A 14061-nucleotide genomic window follows, 5' to 3' on the forward strand; every position below is an offset into this window, starting at 1 on the left:
CCACAATGCACAAATCTTGCACGATTTCCTCGCCAGTGTGAAGGAGTCCTAACACAGAGATGGCGAACCTTTTAGAAATCAAGTGCCCAAACTGCAACCCAAAACTAACTTATCAAAAGGTGCCAACAAAGCCATTTAAGGGCTCATTCACACGGGCGTATGTGTACAATACTACGAGTATCGTGCCGCGTTGTACTTATCGCAGCCCATTCGCTCTGCCAGCAGACAGCCATCAGTGAACGCGTACGGGATTCTGACATCACAGACATGCGCAGCGCGACTTTTTTTTTTTTCAAATTCCCCGCTCTGTGCAGAGTGAGGTTATGCTCTAAACGCTGTACATTCGCAATGCCGGTGAAAGGACAGTGTTTCATACGCAGCCCTTCAGGGGCTCCTATGATACGCGGAGGAATAAAGCACACTGCGATTTATTTCACTTGCGTATTATATATATTTTTTCTGACCAGACCGCTGGGATCCAGAAGCCGGGGAGCGCCAACAGCGGGAAGCTCACGGAGGAGGTGAGGGGCAGCGCCGCATGGTGTGAAATCAGCAGTGGATAGGCAGCTGATCTCCAGCTAAGATCCGCACCAGTAGATGCAGAAATGCTGCAGAAATATCGACTGCGGACATTCCATAGCATTTCCGCCTCATGTAAATATATCCTAAGGCTAGTTCCACATGGGCAAAATCGCTTCTTTGTTCCCGCCATTTTTGAGCGTCAGCGCTGCTTTTTTTTTTTAAAGAATAATATTGCCTGTTGCCGCCCATGATAGCATCGCACAAGTTTTAAATCATGAAAGTCAAGAGGACTTTCTAATGTTAAAATCGCGTGGCAATGCAAATTTGTGCATTGTGATATGAAAAAAAGGGGGCTCCATAGGGAAACATGGGAGATAAATAAAAAAAAACAAAACAAAAAACAAAAGAAAAAAACGCACATCACAGAAAGTTAGAGCATGCCGCAATTTTTTGTTCTCGCAACATCGCATCAGTGAGAACATTGCAGATGGGAGGAAACCCATTGAAAGTCCCCGATTTCATAAATCTGCTTTTTTTAAATTCACTCTCGCATCGCTCAATTTTATCGCCAGTGTGAAACCACGCTGAGTCAGATTGATTTATGCTGCCACATGCAGAGTGGCCTCAGTAGTAATAGTGTCCTCTATGTTGGCCACAGTAGTAATAGTGACCCCCACAGTGGCCCCAGTAGTCACAGTGTCCCCTATATGGGCCCCAGTAGTCATATTGACCCTCCCAGTGGCCTCAGTAGTAATAGTTTTCCCTAAACTGACCCCAGTAGTAACAGTGAACCCCCCCCATAGTGGCCTCAGTAGTAATAGTGTCCCCTATATTGGCCTCAGTAGTAAAAGTGACCACTAAAGTGGCCACAGTAGTAATAGTGTCCCCTATATTGGCCCCAGTAGTAATGGTGACCCCCACAGTGGCCTCAGTAGTAATATTGTCCCCTATATTTGCCTCAGTATTAAAATTGACCCCTAAAGTGGCCCCAGTAGTAACAGTTACCCTCACAGTGGACTCATTCATAAGTGTCCTCTATATCGGCCCCAGTAGCAATAGTGACCCCCACAGTGGCCTCAGTAGTAATAATGACTTCCACAATGACCCCAGTAGTAATAGTGACCCCTATATTAGCTCCAGTAGTAATAGTGACCCCCACAGAGGCCTCAGAAGTAATAAGGTGCCCTATATTGGCTGAGTAGTAATAGCGCCCCCTGAGACCGATATACCTACCTCCTCATTGTCTTCAAAGCGCCGCTGCTCCTTTGCTTGGCATTGCTGTGGGCAGTAGTGTGTGTGCCAGGATGCCTCCTCCCTTCTCCAGCGGAGCCAAGGAGGAGTACTCAGGGGAGGAGGAAACCAGGTGCACACACTAACATGAGTTTGAATCCCCGTAGCAATGCCACTGAATGATTACCAGCCGGGAAGCTGCAGCACCCTGACTGGTAATCACTTTCTTGGAGATCAGACAACCCGAAAAGACGTCAAAAAAGCAGGACAAAAGTGGCTGTTCCACTTAGGGACCATGGGGGCAGTGGGACACAGGAACTTAAAGCAGGGCTATCCCGCCTACATCTGGTCACCTTATTCTAGAAGTACTAGTAACAAACCGAGCGTGCCCACAGAGAGGCCATAGGTCCACCACCACTGGTCTAACACTTGTTCTCTACTCATCTGGTTATCATCACAGGCTGGATTACAATAAAAGTTATAAAAACTAAATGGCCTCTTTATTAGAGATATTCATATGGTAGCGCGTTTCACCTCCTGTGGTCTTCCGAACAGCAGTAATTCTTCATGGCATAGATTCCACCATGTATAAAAATCGTTCTGCAGGAATACTAACTCATGCGGACGGGAAACTTCTTGGAGTTGGTGCAAATTAATGGGGTTGTCCAGGAGTAGAAAAACATGGCTGCTTTCTTCCAAACACAGCGCCACCCTTGTCTGTAGATTGTGTCTGGTATTGCAGTTTAGCTCCCAGTTGCTTCAATGGAACCGAGCTGCAATACCACAAACAACCCCATGGGCAAGGGTTTGTTTGAAAGAAAGCAGCCATGTCTTTCTAACCCTGGACAACCCTTTTAAATGGTGGTGCTGACATGTTCTTAGCAGCTGACAGGAAGGGGGTCATCAATTCATGCTGCTTACACCAAATTCAGACCCTCCCATCAGCACGGTGCAACAGAATTCTGGATTCATCTGACCAGGTGATGTTTTTACACTCAGTGATCAGATTTTTTCATGGTTTTGCCTACTGGAGTCTCGCCTTTCTGTTAAACTATGGCGCTGGAACCAGTTGTCTACTGTTGCAGCCCATCTGTACTAAGGATCAACGAATTGTGCATTCAGACATGATCGTTGGAGAACCAGCGTTATATTGGGCTGAAACTATGTGCCTTTTTATCAGACCGATTCTTGACATCCACCTTGACCCCTTCCAGGAGAGTCCCTGTGGAGCCACTGCTTCCTTCAATCTCTTCCTCACTCCAGAGGATGCGGTCCTGCTCATGGCCTTGGGCTCACAGGCAGTGCTGATGTACATGGATGTTGCTGTGTTATATGAAGCGCGTACAATGTCATATCATCGGACGTATAGTTGGAGGCCTTGGAGCTTCAGGCCAAATTTTAATTTCTGCAGCAAATTTAGTCCAGGGACGGTGAACAAGTCATTTTTGTTATTTTGAATTTCCGTGTTAATGGAAAAACAATGTTGTGTGTCCCCATTCTAGAATGATTAGCTGATCATGTAACTGTATGTGGACCAGGAAGCAGAGAGCGATAAGGCAGGAGATCATACAGGCTTATATTATTACAAGGCAGTACAAACACAAATCCTTCTATAAGAAGCAATTAACCATTCCCTCTACACCAGGGGGAGTGTAATCCCTGTTTAGCAGCTTGTGGCTGCACTATAAAAGATTATCGGCTTGCATGCAAATCATTCAGCGTCCCCTCTACAGAATCCCAGCCCAGTGTCTGCATTGATCTCCTTCTGACAGTAAAAGGGTCACCGGGGAGGCTGTTTCTGGCAGAATATAACGTGCTGAGCAGACTAATAACATGCCGCTGTCCAAGTCACTACAGGAGACTCCAGGAAAAGTCCTTCCTGCACCTTCATTACACGCTGTCAAAAAAGAAAAAAATGAATCAAGTCCCTAGAAGAAGTTGTCGTTTGCTACAAAACTCGGCATGCGGTTCCATCTCAGGCAGATATGTAAATGATTAGAGTTGTGGTGATTAGATGGACGGTCTTGTCACCGGAGGCCCTAAAATTGGTTCCCCCCTTAACCTATAAAAGCCTCTCGGAGCCTCCTTGTGTGCAGTGACCTCTTCTTCCGCTTGTGTAGGGCTTGTTGACCACTAGATATGACTCTACAATGCAGAGAAGAGACTTCACCCCGTTACCAGAGTCTGAGAGGGGAGCATTATTGGGATGCGAGAAGCTGGATGGTCGTATCGAAGAATTGCCCGCTACCTGGGCCGTTCAGACAAGACTAGTAGGAGGTGTTGGGAACAGTGGATGCCTGATGGCACACAAGCTGACCGGCCTCAAAATGCCCTCGACAGGCCACCAGTAGAGTGAACCATCTGATCATCTGACAAACATGAGCAGCTGCAACTGTTTCGTTGTCCACCATCCAGACACAGGTGGCACCAGCATTACACCCGTGTCTGACAGAACCATTGTCTTCAGCAACAAATCCAGGTTTTGTTTGGACACTGACGAGGACTGTTTGTGTCTGGAGACCTAGTGTTTAGCACCTCAACCCGGACTTTGCTGTGGAGCGGCACACTGCCCCCACTGCTGGTGTGGTGGTCTGGGGTAGCAATTACATACTGCAGTTGTTAGCCCTAGTAGTGGTACGAGGGACAGTGACAGCTCAGCAATATGGACAGGACATCTTGCAGCCACATGTGTTTCTCTCATGGCGGCTGCCAAGAGGCATTTTTCAGCAGGATAATCCTTGGGCGCAGCCAGCAAGAAAGTCACAGGAATGTCCCCACAACATTGTCACACTTCCATGGCTGCCCAGTCGCCAGTTTTATCGCCAATAAAACATGTATGGAACCATCTGGGACGCCAGCTTCCACAGCCTACAAGTTAGCGTGATATGCTGCAGGATACCATAGGGAACCTGTGTGCCTTCATGTCCAGTCGTATCACATCTTGTATTCAAGCTACAGTCGGTAAAAACAGGGTACTAGAGCCTCCATGCCCCGTTTCACATCTTGTATCTAAGACAGAAGTGGCCCAACAGACTACTAGAGCCTCCATACCAGCCAGTATCACATCTTGTATCTAAGTTACAGGTGGTACAACAGGGTACTAGAGCCTCCATGCCCGCCTGTATCACATCTTGTATCTAAGTTACAGGTGGTACAACAGGGTACTACAGCCTCCATGCCCATCTTTATCACATCTTGCATCCAAGCTAGAGGTGGTACAACAGGGTACTAAAGCCTTCATGCTGGCCATATCACATCTTGTATCCAAGGTAGAGGCGGTACAACAGGGTACTAGAGCCTCTATGCCGCCCGTATCACATCTTGTATCCAAGCTAGAGGCGGCACTAGAGCCTCCATGCCTGCCTGTATCACATCTTGCATCCAAGCTAGGGGCGGTACAACAGGGTGCTAGAGCCTCCATGCCCTCCCATATCAAATCTTGTATTCAAGCTAGGGGCGGTACAACAGGGTACTTGAGCCTCCATGCCCTCCCATATCACCTCTTGTATCCAAGCTAGAGGTGGTACAACAGGGTACTAGAGCCTCCATGCCCACCGGTATCACATCTTGTATCCAAGCTAGAGGCGGTACAACAGGGTACTAGAGCCTCCATGCCCTCCCATATCACCTCTTGTATCCAAGCTAGAGGTGGTACAACAGGGTACTAGAGCCTCCATGCCCTCCTGTATCACAGCTTGTATCCAAGCTAGAGGCGGTACAACAGGGTACTAGAGCCTCCATGCCTGCCCGTATCACATCTTGTATATAAGCTAGAGGCAGTACAACAGGGTACTAGAGCCTCCATGCCCTCCCATATCACATCTTGTATCCAAGGTAGAGGCGGTACAACCGGGTACTAGAGCCTCCATGCCTATCTGTATGACATCTTGTATCCAAGCTAGAGGCGGTACAACAGGGTACTAGAGCCTCCCTTCTAGGGGTCCATTTTATGCAATGAATTCTTGTGCTTTGATATTGTAAGCACTTGATATTTTGTTGACAATGCGTATATTTACATAATAAGACTCTTAGGGACAGAAGTAACACTTAGATATGGGCTGCAGCAATACCTGTTAGCGTTGTATTTCATGGGTGAGTGGGGCTGTAGAGGTGAAGGATTAAAGAAAATAAATGGAATGGTTGTTCAAAAAATCCTTGGATCGTGTGAATATGAACAGCGATTCGTTTGCGGTTCATTTCATACAGACATAACATTCATTGTTCTGTCGTTTGCAAGTCGTTACATGTAAAATTGATCGTTCAGTCGTTCACATTCACTGGTGCACGGCCCTGAAAGAGCGAATGCCGAAAAAAAATGTAAATGACTACCTGCGCATGTAAATCATTCTTTCGTTAGAGCAATTTCTTGCTCCGTGTAAAAGGACCCTAAGGGTGCCTTTACACTTGCGATCGCGATTACGCTGCATTTATTTAATGCGGTTGTCAATAGGACTCTCTAATGTTAAAAACGCATTGCACAAAAATCACAGGTTCGTGCTCTGCGATTTTTGTGCGATGCATTTTTAACATTAGAAAGTACTATTGACATTCGCATTAAAAAACGCAGCGTTATCGTGATCGCAAGTGGGAAGGCACCCTTAGTATAACTTAAAAATATGTAAGAGACGTATATTCAACTTCGCATCCCCCTTTTTTTTTTTTTTTTTTTTTAAATAATTGCTGCAGTAGATTTTGTGGTCAAGAGTTAAAGCCCTTAAACAGAGAATGACTTCAAACAAGTGAAAATGAATGATAACAACTAGAGATGAGCGAGTATACTCGTTTACAGTAATTACTCGATCGAGCACCGCAATTTTCGAGTACTTCCGTACTCAGGTGAGAAGATTCGGGGGGCGCCGGGGAGGCGTGGCGGAGCGGGGGGCAGCAGCGGGGAACAGGGGGAAGCCCTCTCTCTCTCCCCCCCACTCCCCGCTGCAACCCCCCACTCACCCACAGCGCCCCCCGAATCTTTTCACCCGAGTACCGAAGTACTCGAAAATTGCGGCGCTTGGGCGAAAAAGGGGCGTGGCCGAGTAGGCTCGCTCATCTCTAATAATAACCAACGATTAATTGTTCCCTTTTCATTCATCGTTTATTTCACGTAGGCAGAAAATCAATTGTGATTTCCGCTTGCAGAGGAAAAATTGCAGCATGTTATATTTCAATGCAGATTCCGCACGGACGGCTTCCAGTGAAGGCAATGAAAGTTGTCCGTCCCACAGCTCTTCCGCAATGACAGTGCAGAAAGGTCATAGGCACCAGGGTCATCACCGAGCAATGATGTGGGGAAAGAAGGAATTAAAAAAAAAAAAAAAAAAAAAAAAAAAAAAAAAAGATTGTACTTTGCCTTCTGACGTCTCACCATGCGGATCATCCACAGTACAGAAAAAGAAGAATGTCAGGTACGCGCAGATGCCGGATGGGCACAGGGTCAGATTTCGCTACGGGCTCCCGCATGCAAAATACGACCCGGTCGTGTGAAGCTGGCCTAAAGTAGTTATTCCAAAATAGACTTATCACCTATCACAGGGTAGGTGATAAAATTTGGGTTAGTTGGGTTCACACTGCTGAGACCCCCACCGATCCTGAGAATGGTGTTCCCGTTTACGCTCCTGCCTGTTGCAGGGCTTAATAGGCTACAATCGAAAGTACAATATACTGCAGTACAGAAGCGCTGCTCTACACCATCCAAGTGATCAAAGTTTGAGTTCCCTTAAAAAAAAAAAAAAAAAAAAAAAAGGAACATCAAGCTGAATGTTTTTCAAATATTAAAAATTTGAAAAAGCCATTTCTATTTTTTCAAAGTTAGTTCCACTTTGTCCTGAAAAGTCTGAACTATTAGAACATGTCATTATTTATCCCGTACGGTGTACAAAAAAAATGAACTCCTAATGGGGTAATGTGCTGTGGTTTTTAAGAACTTACAGGTTGTTTCTGCAGCTCCCCTTCAGGAGATGAGTCCAGTTTATTTATGAGGAACTGCTAGATCCACCTATCAGCTGTGATTCCATTCTGGGATAACTGCCTGTATATTAGCTAGAAAACGGTCAGGCATGGCGGATGGGCGGGGCTAGCAGCGCCTCCTGAATAAATTGGACTCATCACTTGCTGGGAGTTGCAGTCACAATCTGTAAGTTCTTAAAAACCCCTGCACATTACCCCATAAGTGACAGACAGATGACCTCAGTGTGTCCGAGGAGCAGAAAATAATGACACCGTGAAGAGGCAAGATGATGTAACCGATAGGTTACCTTTAAACAGTAACATTTAGGCCTCCTTCCCACGAACGGATTTACGCCGCGTAAATTCGCGGCAAAAATCCGCTGCGTTGCCCCCTGCTATTATGAACCTAATAGCACAATGCTCACGGTGCGGAATTCCACCGCGGAATTTCGCACCGTGAAATCTCCCGTCCTCACCCGCAGCATGCTCTATTTGCCGCGGGTGTACGCGCTGACGGCTTCCATTGCAGTCAATGGAAGCCGTCCGTTCATGCTATCTCCCGCTGTAACGAGCGGAAGATAGCGTGAAAACGCTTCCCCGCCGCCGCGCCATATGACGGTGGGCGTGTCACATGACGCGACGGCGGTGGGCGGGGAAGTGTCTTCACGCTATCTTCCGCTGGTAAGTATGGGGTTTCTGGGGGGCGCCGTGACGGGCTTCACTGCGGAATATTACGCGGCGGAGCCCGTCACGCTCGTGTGAAGCCGGCCTAAGGAAAACAGCTCATTCCACAAACAACAAGCCCTCTTACAGCTATGCTGATGAAAAATAAAGTGATGACTCTTGGGACAAAAACTAAATAAAAAAAAGTTCCTAAAAGGGGTTCAGCAGGATAAATAAAAACACTTGTTTCACATGAAAGCATAAGTAGTAAACTTACACTCACCTCTCCCGGGTCACCACATCTCCAGCTCCATCCTCTGCAGCAGGTCTGTGTTTGCAGACAGTACAGGCTGCAGTCAGCCTATTTACAGGACGTACATGTACAGGCTACTCAAGAGCTGAGGTATATGATTGGCTACAGCAGCCTGTGACGTCCCTTACACAGGCTGCTGCAGCCTGTAAACATCGCAGCATGGGTGACACAGAGCTGTCTGCGCAGGAGATGCAGGGATCCTGGAAAGCCGAATAGAAGCTTATTTTCTTTCCTTGAGAACAAGTGTTCTGGTTTTTTTTCTTTATTCTCAGACAACCCCTTTAAAAAGGGCCAAAACCGGTCTTACTGCAGTTCCACTGCCTGACAGAACCCCGTTCATCTTTAGCTTCCTAGTGGACATCGTGCAATGGGGGGTGCGGACACCGTAACTGCTCCACAGCGCTGTATTTTACAGTAGTGGTCACATATTGCATTACTTCAAACTGTGTTTTCCATGCAAAACATTTCTGGAACTCTATAGCTGTGTGATCCCCTAAGAGCACTATGAGGGGGGAGGCAAATATATTATGCAGGCTGTCACAACTAGAACCTGATATGGGATATTTCCAATTATCACTTACCGTACTTCCACTACTCAATGCTTTGCTTGCTTACCTCCGGCTTCAGTGTAATTACTATGTACTCTCCGTGCCCCCCGGCCGGACTTGCGGAGTGATGAATCAGTCACCTATGAAACACTTTGCTATTAATAGCTGGTATGATCAGCACAGCGTGTTCTATAAAGGTCTCCGTGATGTATTTACTAACAATTACTAGACATGACACCACAGCGATGCCTACGTAACGGGCTAATTACTTGTCACCCGGGCCACCACCGATCAAAATGTCTGACGACACTAGGACATGGTGAAAGTTTTTAAAATGTTTAGTTGACCTTTCTCAATATTTTTATACTCCGGCTTCGTTGTAGAGATTTAGGACTAGGTGTTCTTCACAATATCCCAAATGTCTTTCCCATACAGCTTCCTTGATCCATATGTTGTGGAATCTTCCTAAATGGAGAATGTAATGGCCGGGCATGATTAGCAAGATCAATGACTTATTTGGAGTATGACTTTCCTCTGGACGCTGTGGCCTGTCTTTGTTGATCCCACTGGACACAACTACTTGAAGAATGTGAGTATTCTTAGAGCTTTACAAACCCTTCATAAGGTGATCTTAGGTCTTCGAATTACTAAAAAATAGGCCTTCATTAATTGGACCACGTGTTTCATTAATGTTCATTGCAATGCAGTCTATCATTTCTCTGTCAATAGCTGATGATAGTAATTTCACTTTTTTGGTGTGTATAATAACTAAAAGTTATCGTGAAATCAGCATTTTTCCATTTCTTTTTCCTTTCTTGCTGCTCAGGGTATAGGAAGGAGATGCAGTGGGTTTTTTTCTTTCTTTCTGTCTGGGTTTGTAGGGGCAGGGGGAGCAACGCCGGCCCCATTGAAAGCTATGGGAGAACTTTGTGATCCTCTGAGTGCTTTTAGATAAAGCACTCACTTTGCGCTCCAAGCAGGGTATACAGAAGACAACTGCAGCACCGTCTTCTGTATACTCCTGCTGTGTTGACGGGGCGCATATTTGGTATTTCAGCCGCAATTCAGTAGCGGTGAGCGATTCCAGCGACCTGATTGGTTGTTGGGTACACACCCCCCCTTTGGAGATGTGCACGACTGGGCGGCCCATTAAATAAGCAGCAGCAGGGCCGTAGGAGGGTTGGCAACTAACCCTAAACCTAAACCCTAAGCCTAACCCCCCACTGGTCTCGTGAAGTAGCACTTGTGCACATCTCCAAATGGGGGTGTGTACCCAACAACCAATGATGTGGTTGGAATCGCTCACGGCTACTGAAGTGCGGCTGAAATACAATATATGCTCACAGGGCACAGAGCTGAGCGGTTTGAGTGAGGTATGCAGAAGACAAGCCGGGCTACTTGTCTTCTGCATCCAGGTGTTCTCGTCTCGGAGCGCTCAGCTTTTATACAGCTAAGCGCTCCAAGCGGGGTATGCAGAACACAGGTGGAACGCTGTGTTCTTCATACCCCGGCAGTGGTCACGAGTGGGATACCAGCTGAAACAATAGTATCAGCTGTAACCCACTGGGAACTCCTGATAAGGCTGATGGTTCTCTTTTAGCATGCTGAGGGTGCATTCACATGAACGTATATCGGCTCGGTTTTCACGCCGAGCCGATATACGTTGTCCTCATCTGCAGAGGAAGGGGGGGGGGGGGGGGGGGAATGGAAGAGCCAGAAGCAGGAACTGAGCTCCCGCCCCCTCTCTGCCCCTCTGCACTATTTGCAATGAAAGGGGGCGGGGCTAAGTTCCAAGAATTGTCCCCCCCCCATCTCTCTATTGCAAATAGTGCAGAGGGGCGGAGAGGAGGCAGAGAGGGGGCGGGAGCTCAGTTCCTGCTCCTGGCTCTTCCACCCTCCCCCCTGCAGATGAGCAGGACGTATATCGGCTCATGAAAACCGAGCCGATATATGTTCGTGGGAATGCAGCCTGAAAGAGACCGATCAGTAACTTGTTAACAAAAATTGCATAATGTCCTGGCAGTTAGACAACGATTCTCGCTCAAAAGACAGCTTTGAGCAATTTTTGAGCGAGAATCGTGATGTGTAAATACGCCTTTAGGCATTAGTTTAAACACACAGATTACAAAAAAATATTATATATATATATATATATATATTAGTTTAACAGGATTGTTCAGTTTGCGGCACCAGTAAAGGAGAACGACTCTGCGATTGGGGTTTTACCCCAACGATCAGCAAATGATCCAATGATGATTTTTATGCTTGCATAAAATGATGAGTGAACGAATTGTCTTTCAATCCCTGGCCGCGTTTACACTAAAAGATTATCGTTCAAATCCGAATGATTTTTTTACAACAATCATTCCGTGTAAAAGCACCCTTAGTAAATGTGGGCCAATGTGTGTAGAGAACTTTGTCTCAACACCAGCAAAAGTGGGCAGGGCTTCATAGTTCCTTAATAACCACTCTGCCACCTGCAGACCGGCATCACCAGTCTTGTACTTCAATCACTTTTATGTCCATCACGCCTCCTTCATGGTTTCTCTTTAAAATTTCCTACTCCATCTTCTAGCAATACGGTCAGGCTGCAGAAATAGATTGTGAGCTAGGAACTCAACTTCTGCATGTTCGTGTATCACCGACGAGCACGTGGCAATGGGACAACATAACATGACTAACCTATTACTATGAATCAGTGTAACTAAAATCCAATGCTACCCCAGGCAGAAGCTGGCTCTACCCTGAGGACGGACCATGAATTTCATAAGGTTAGATAACCCCTTTAAAACTGCAGGAACTAATCTTTTGCTACTCCACATTCCGGAGAGCCATATTTGTCCGTCAAACAACAAAATTCCAACATTTGCGTTAAAGTTTAGAATTCACTGTTCAGCATAAACATTATCTTTATTCTACAAGTTGGTACAACTACAGCGATACCAAATATAGGTTATTTTTAAGGGATTCTTTTACACAATAGCACATTTTATGGAAAACTATTTGCATTCCAAGAGTCGTAAGACTTCTACTGTCAATATAGCTGCATGTGGGCTTATTTTGTAGGACAAGTCTTCTTTCCAGTAGAACCATTACAGGAAGAAAAAAAAACTATTGACATATTCTTGCGTTTCTTTTAACGCCATTCACCATGCTGTTTAAACAACTTTTGCTTGTGGGAACTGCCAAGGCGTTATATATCATTTATAAAAATGTTGTATAAAAATCAGTCACTTTATTTTGGGTAAATCAAGTAAATGGGGGCTATGCTTATTATCATTGGCTATTAAATAAGCACAAGTTGTCTGCATTGGTAAAATTGAGAATGCTTCCCAGAGGCTCCTTTCTCAGTCGATGTGGCAATTACCTGATAATCGGCTTCTTCCTTACAGGGGGTTTAATAGTTGCAAAATTCTAAATCATTTTATTCTTACTTTAATAGAAATCTTCTTGTACCGACTATGTGGGATACAGAACTGACTTGGCTGAATTCACAGCAAGCAATCTGAGAATGCAGAATTACAGTGTAAGGGCACATTCACAAGTGGTGCAAGAATCCACTATAAACAAAATTTGCACCAGATTTGCCCTGGATTATGCCCTTTGCATTGCATTTAAAACACGTGGATTATGGTGAGGACTTGTTTGTGGTGGATCTCTATGCATGTATAGGAGACAGACTAGCTACCAGAGACTCAGGTAAGATGGAAGGTGGATTTCAGACCATCACACACTACAATAGGCAAAGCAGCTAAGCCAAGTCACTGACCATAACTGGGCCTAATGGAGCAAAATGAAGTGTCATCCCTAATTATTCTCTTCCGTGTTGGCTAAGGCCTCCTTCCCACGAGCGTGACGGGCTCCGCCGCGTAATATTCCGCTGCGAAGCCCGTCACGGCGCCCCCCAGAGCCCCTATACTTACCTGCGGGAGATAGCGTGAAATCGCTTCCCCGCCCACCGCCGCCGCGTCACCGCCCGTCACCGCCCACCGCCGCGCGTCACCGGCCGTGTCACGTGACGCGGCCGGCCGTGTCACGTGACGCGGCCGTGCGCGTCATATGGCGTCATATGACGCGCGGCGGTGGGCGGGAAAGCGTTTTTTCACGCTATCTCCCGCTGGTTACAGCGGGAGATAGCGTGAACGGACGGCTTCCATTGACTGCAATGGAAGCCGTCAGTGCGTACAGCCCGTCCTCACCCGCAGAAAATAGAGCATGCTGCGGGTGAGGACGGGAGAAATCGCGGTGCGTAATTCCGCGGTGGAATTACGCATCGTGAGCATTGTGCTATTAGGTTCAATAGAACCTAATAGCTGCGGGCAACGCAGCGGATTTTCGCCGCGAATTACGCGGCGGAAATCCGTTCGTGGGAAGGAGGCCTAAGTCACTTGCAATGAGTTTTTAGAATATATGACTGACCATCAGCTTTGAGGCAATCATTATTCTCCCTATTATGACAAACCATAACTATGAAAAGTTAGTTTCAATTACGTCTTGCTCTTACCAATGCAGACAACTTGTGCTTATTTAATAGCCAATGATAATAAGCATAGCCCCCTTTTACTTGATTTACCCAAAATAAAGTGACTGATTTTTATACAACATTTTTATAAATGATCTGGAGAAGGGAATTGATGTTAAACTGATCAAATTTGCTGACGACACAAAGCTAGGAGGGATAGCTAACACTAGGGAAGAGAGAGAGAGTATTCAAAAAGATCTAAAAAAGCTTGCACAGTGGGCGGCAACTGACAGAATGGTATTTAACAAGGAAAAATGCAAAGTCCTACGTCTGGGCAAGAAACATGAAGAAAGCACATACAGAATGGGAGGAATTGGGCT

The sequence above is a fragment of the Eleutherodactylus coqui genome, chromosome 6, assembly GCF_035609145.1.
Source record: "Eleutherodactylus coqui strain aEleCoq1 chromosome 6, aEleCoq1.hap1, whole genome shotgun sequence".
Lineage (NCBI taxonomy): Eukaryota > Metazoa > Chordata > Amphibia > Anura > Eleutherodactylidae > Eleutherodactylus > Eleutherodactylus coqui.